This window comes from Oreochromis aureus, linkage group 7 (assembly GCF_013358895.1).
Source record: "Oreochromis aureus strain Israel breed Guangdong linkage group 7, ZZ_aureus, whole genome shotgun sequence".
In the NCBI taxonomy this organism is placed as follows: domain Eukaryota; kingdom Metazoa; phylum Chordata; class Actinopteri; order Cichliformes; family Cichlidae; genus Oreochromis; species Oreochromis aureus.
In genome coordinates this window covers 25,586,847-25,593,292 of record NC_052948.1, presented here as the reverse complement: position 1 = coordinate 25,593,292, position 6,446 = coordinate 25,586,847, and positions in this window count along the sequence as shown.

The window sequence follows — 6,446 nt, the reverse complement described above, 5'->3', positions numbered from 1 at the left end:
AACTATTGGCAGCAAATGAGTATGAATGTATGCAGCTATAAATATTAGGGGAACAAATGAGAGAATACAAGTTCCAAAAGACCACAAATTACTGATGGTCTCTAAAAAAGGACACCATTCTATATGTTACATACTGTACTTCTGACATCGAATTAAGGTTTTGAAATAAATTTGAAATCAGCAGTCATTGAGCCCTAATGGAACAGGTGAAAATTCACAAACACATGCAAACTGACCGCAGTTTCTTTCCAGAGATGACACTTGTCCTTTAAATTGAATGCACACAATATCAAAGTTGTGGTGATAATTTTAAGCAAGCCCAAAAACATCAGGCACTTTTGAGTTTGTGAGATTGCATCAGAAAAATATTACACAAAACATGAAATTCACTTTTTATTAAAGTAAGATGTTGATGGGATCCAGGTGATCATAAAGGCTAGAGGAGCAGAGGATGGTAGGACAAGAGGAAGTGGTCTAGTGTGAAATAACACAGTAATTAGTAAACATGCAAGCAGGCAAGTAGTAGTAGGGGATTGGAGTTAGCGTTGCAGGCGTTCTCTTAATTTGGTCATAGCTGAGACCTACTTCAACAGCAATGATGAACTATCTGCGCAAATTATCCAGTGTCCACAGTGACACTTCAGAGAACCCAGCGCTCTGGCATCATCATGATACTTCCAGTAAATGATCCATGATAGCATAAGTGTAGGGAAGCTGTTTGGAAGTGTATCTCGAAAAGAAAGATCAGTCAAATCCAAACAAGAACTGATTTGTTTTTAAAATATAATAAAATATAATTAGCTGAAGCTGACACCGCTAAATTATTCTAGCAGAAAGCTTCTGTCAGTGTTGTTAATGGATTAAGATGAGTGACAGCCAAGGGTGTAAACACCCTCACCATCTGGATTTCACAAGCCCTTTGTTTTCTAATATTTCTAACGTTGTAACCTTCCTTACTTTCTTAACACAAACCTGTTAGAACAGACAAAAATTACATCATCAGCGCAGCTGGTTTAAAAAAATAACAAAGACAGTGTTTTGCAGTTTGTTTCCTTCAACTTTTTCAATGAGACCAAGAAGTTAAAGAGTTCAACTTTTTTTTAGTGCTGTATCCTACCTCTGCTGTAGAAAATAAACTTTTAGGGTTCATCATTCAATATGTGTTAAGTACACAGATACCAAAGACCAGTAATTTTAAAAACCTCAGACTTTAGTTAGCTCCTGCACTTGAACTAATAACCATAATCAGCTGTAGTTCAGTGTCAGCTCTCATGGTGGATGTTCAGCGTGTCTGCAAGTAAACCTGGCAGAGACTAAACATTAGTTTCCTGTCCTGTGACCTTTTTTGTTGTTTAACAAATCAACTCTGATCTCCAGCTTACTGGACTGAACCTCTGAAGGGCCTTAATGCCGGCTGATATTCATCTAAAGGTTTTCTCTTTTTTTTTTTTCAATTTCAGCAAATCAATGAAAAGACCAGAATCAGAAAAATCAGTGTGCAGCTGTTTAACATGCTAGAAATATTGTAGTTTCTAAGAAGTATTGCTAATACAGGAGGAAATAAAACATTTATTGAGGAGTATTTTCAGGAATAATTCACAAAGTCACTGTAGAATCTTAAAGAGAAATGATGTAAATAGTAGAGTTAATGATTACAATCTGAGCTCAGGGTCTGCAGCTGTGATTGGCTGGTTATTATCTTTCTACTGCCACTCCACTAGTGGTATCTACAGTTGCTGATTACAGGCGGGGAGTCAATGCAGCTAAACATTTACATTCTTTGTACACAAGCAGTTAACAAGGTCCAAACAGCAGCAATTGATGATCTAGATGGTCTCACCTTACAAACTCATTGAAATGAAAAAAAAAAAAAAAGATCTAAACTGTATCCATTCTGGCTTAGAAGCAAACATAATGATAAACCCTGTGGAAAACACATAATTTTGTCCTTTCTACTGAAATACATTTAAAAAAAGTGAATGATACAACTGCTGGTACTTCTACAATTCACAGGAATAAAGGTCTGAATGTAGAATGGAGAGTTTGTGATACTGCTACACTACAGATGGGCTGCTGTTTCAGTGAAGATAAGTAAATAAGTGTCATACACATCATCACAGTATGATGAGATTGAAAAAAAAAAGCATGCAATATCAAACACATTTGTTGATCATTTCACAGTTTAAAGGTTAAGATGAGAGAAACTTGTAATCCAAAGATTATTCATCCACTCTGATGACTTCAGGCTGAGAGACAGAACAGATTAAGGCCTGTCCGAAAGGGTAAAGACTGTCATTCTGTCACTTGTTGCCACATTGTTATGCAAGAGGTGTTTTGCAGATTCCTTGACACACATGGCATGGATACTCAAAGATAGCTGTGAGAAAATTAAAATACTGTCTTGGAAACAAGGTCCCCCTGCCCCTGGAATTAAACTGCCTGCTGGACCCCATGGGGCCACAGTGGAAACCATCTTGCAGTTTCTGCAGTCCAAGCTGGATGAGGGCAACAAGGTAAGCTGGCATCGATCAAGGCAGTTTGTGTTGTACGCTAAGCACTCAGTCGGAATGAATCGTGTCTGATCTCCCAGTTTCTAAAAGGTGCCTAGAGGCTGACAGCTTGTAGGTCTGGATCCTCAGTTCCCCCATGGGACTTCGATTTAGGCTTCGCACCCTTCAGCATCCTCCCTTCGAACTCTCAAGGATGCTGATTTGCAATGGCTTTCCCTAAAATCAGCTTTTCTGATGTCCATAATACATAATACAATGTAACTGCACATTTTGATTGTGGGGATGTCTCGATTTTCTTTAGTTTTGTATTTTGTATTTCCTCTTCCTGGTTGCATCGACAAAAGATTTGAAGCTTCAAAGCCTCAAAGACAGAGCCTACCAGTGACATCCAATGGATGATTACAGTTATAGCATTCCCAAACTTCCAAATGATTCACACATCTTGTTGATTCCTAGACTGCAGTGACTGTACCTCAGTCCTTGTCTCTAGTAAAGCTGGTTGGGTGCTCTGCTGAGCAGCCCCAGGCTTCGGCATCAGCCGGAGTCTCTGCTGAGGAGTCTCAGCCTCCAGTGTATCCAGAGAGTCCTATGTGTCGTGCCTATTCCGTGTTGCCTGAGGTTTCCCCGCTACCACTGCCACCAAAAAAGTTGGCAACAGTACATTTGAATACTCATAGATAACAACAATAATTATATTTTGCCATAAAATTACAACAACATATAAAATATTTTAAATCACTAATACTGTTTATCTATGGCAGCTGTGGCAACAACCTCACATTGGGTGTTGGTGTAATTTGTTAAGCACTGTAGATAAAACGCTATTAAAGAAACTTGTACACTAAGATAACGAGTAATTAAAAACCAATATCAAACCTTCCTTGTTAAATAAAGTATCAGAAAGGCTATAGGTATATCAGTGCTTTCTTTAAAAAAATGACATATTTGATTGGTTTCAGTCTGTTTATAGAGCAAATCACAGCACGGAGGTTTCCGGAAAATGTTTGTTACTATAGCTTCACAGATAAAACACAGCTATTTTTTTCTTTAGAGCCGGTTAACAATGTTTTACTGTCTTTCTAATACTGTGTTTAACTGAATTAACAAATACATGACTGCAAACATTAAACCAAACTTATCAAGGACAAAACAGAAATTATTTGAATTGGCTCTGAAAGTTGAAACACCCCAAATATTGAAGGACTGATGGCCTTTTTCTCCAATAAGCACAAGTGTGCTTTTTCAGTCCCTGGTCTTTCAAAACTAAATTATCGTAGTAGTGGAGAATAAGTGCCTGGCAAATTTTTCTGACGAAAATCAACTTTGTTTATCCTGAAACTCAACATATCATGTGGTAAGTATTGATTCCAGGCACCATTTTTAGCCAAGTATTCCTTCTCAGTCTCAAAGCCTCATTACAACTGAGGTCATTAAAGCAGCGGTAGGATCCATGCTGTCTGCGCATAGCCATTTCCGTAATGAAGTCCATATGCTCACGAGGAGCCTATGACCACGACAGCCAGCCAATGCTGGGGTTTCCGCACATGGGTGACTGAGTGAGTGAGGGGGATGAGGAGGTGAAGAAAGGGTAGTTTGGGTTCATGGTATGTGCCTTTCATCTGCAGAGGTAGTGGAAACGAATGTGCTGTCAGGATCACACTGCCTGAGGAGTTCAAAAAAATGCCCCTCAGCACACACACATACACACACCCACACACACAAAACCACACACACACACACAGACTGAGGTAATATTTGTATGTCTTTCAATTTTCCTGACTTTGTCCAAAGGCTTGAATTGTACTTTATTAAAAGCTCTTCTTTCTCAAAGTGAAGACACTTTTTTGAAAGTGTAAAAACTTTGCAATACTATATCTTGATGAGTGAGTACATTTTTGATTTTGAATCAGACTTCTGGATTTTAAAGCCCGAACTAATAACTCTTAAATGTATGACTTGTTTTTCTTGGACTTTATCCCAGTCTACCCTTGTCCTTTGCTGGAATGTCAGTTCAGCTTCCCTCAGGTCTTTCCCATGTTCCTAGTGCTTCCCCTGTTTAGGATTTGTTAGTGAAGATTTTTAACTCACTCTGGCCTCCTTGTGTTGCCCAGATCCTGACAGTTACTACTGGGTAAAAAACAACAACAACAACAAAAAAAAACCCCACAGAACAAACACACAAAAAATATGGCAACAAAAAATTAGCATGATGTTTCAGTGTGTGGAGTACAGAAACCCTAGTATGATGTCATAGTGGCAAAGTCTATCTATTATATAGTTTATGTTCCAAACCAGTGTGTGCTGTGTTGTTTCGTCAGACTTGAGCTTAACTGACTTCATACTTTTTCCATCTCTCTGGCTCCTCTGTTCTAATGTGAAACTGTCTTCAATTATTTAGGGATACTTAGTTTGAAGCTAGCTTACCCTGAAAACTGTTTATTTTGCTTAAGTAAACAAAGTTTTGTTTGAAGGAACTGTTGTAAAGATGTTGCTATAGAGCATCAAAAAATACACAAACAGTGAAAAATCTTCACCAAACAGTGTTGCTTGAATTTCTGTTCACACCCCCCAAAGTGCTCCCTCTTACACAACAATGCGGAGCATATAATTAAGACCCAGTCTAAACTGATGGCACGTCCCCATTGTCTTTCAAAATGTCTTGCAGCCTTCAGTGTTAACCTTTGAAATGTATACTGTATGTGTTTGTATGTTGGACAGAGAAGAAAGATGTGTTCAGAAGCAAATAGAGAAAAATGTATAGGACAAGCCAAGAGACAAGCCAAGGAGGCAAGAATCAGAGATTATTGTAAGAGTAAAAAACATCTGAACCACCAATAGTTGGTGACTCACATCTGAACACTCATAAATGTACAAGTTGTGATATCAAGAAACACAAGATTTTTTATTTATAGGGGCAGTGTGGATGAGGTGGTTGTGCTCAAGCAGGGTCTCTACAGAATGCATGGTCACTTTGTAACCTTGGTTCTCTGAGTGAGAGACTATCTTTCCACTCTGTTCCATGTTCTATATGTGTATATGTATTTTTACAAATATACATATATAGACTCTGGACCAGTCAAGCCGAGCCGGAGGGCGGAAGGCATCGGTCTGTTAGACACAAGACTGGCCTCAGCGAGTCCTGCCTCCGGCCTCAGCCAAGCCTGCCCAGCCATCTGTGGTCTCCACACCACCACCTGCTACAGGGACCAAGGCAGTGGGTTCCCCTCTGCATGAGCTCAAGGGGCACCAACTACCAGAGCCTCCTGCAAGCCCTGCACAGTCATAGCCTGCTTCGTTTCAGTCAGAGTTCATCACGCCATCATGTGATCAGTGCTCCCCATTACGCATGTTCCACTCTTATGCAAACCTTCTCCGGCCACTGCCTTTTTTTAAATCTAGGTTCCACTGTGAATGTCAGCCATCTTATGTTCTGTTCATCCATTCTTCACAATTAACTCCAGCCTTCACCAACCCGTGAGTCTCGCATTTGGGTGCTTTGTTGTAAATAAATCTTGTAAATGTTTCTACTTGTGCAGTAAGTCTGCTTTTGGGTCCAATTTTCGCATACCACCAGTTCATGTCATATACTGTAAATCAGCAGCCTGCCTAATAAAAACAATATGAGCCCATACATCTTTTCAGGCCAGTGAGACCTGTTTTTCACATCACTCTATCAAAGATAACAATGGGAGTATCCTACTCACAGTTACTTGGAATTTAAGTGAAAACCAGGCTAAGTTTTTGCTAAGTTTGTATAAAAGAAAAAAGAAGCTTCATCAGAAACATGCTCTGAAGCTCATAGTGAATAAACAAAACAAATGTTTCAGTTTTCAGTAAAAGAATGGTTTCCTCCATAATGACATGTCTCTCCACGAATACAAAGTATCTGTATTTTCTCGTATAACTGCTGTTTAGTTGGATGGTTTACTCTGTAGT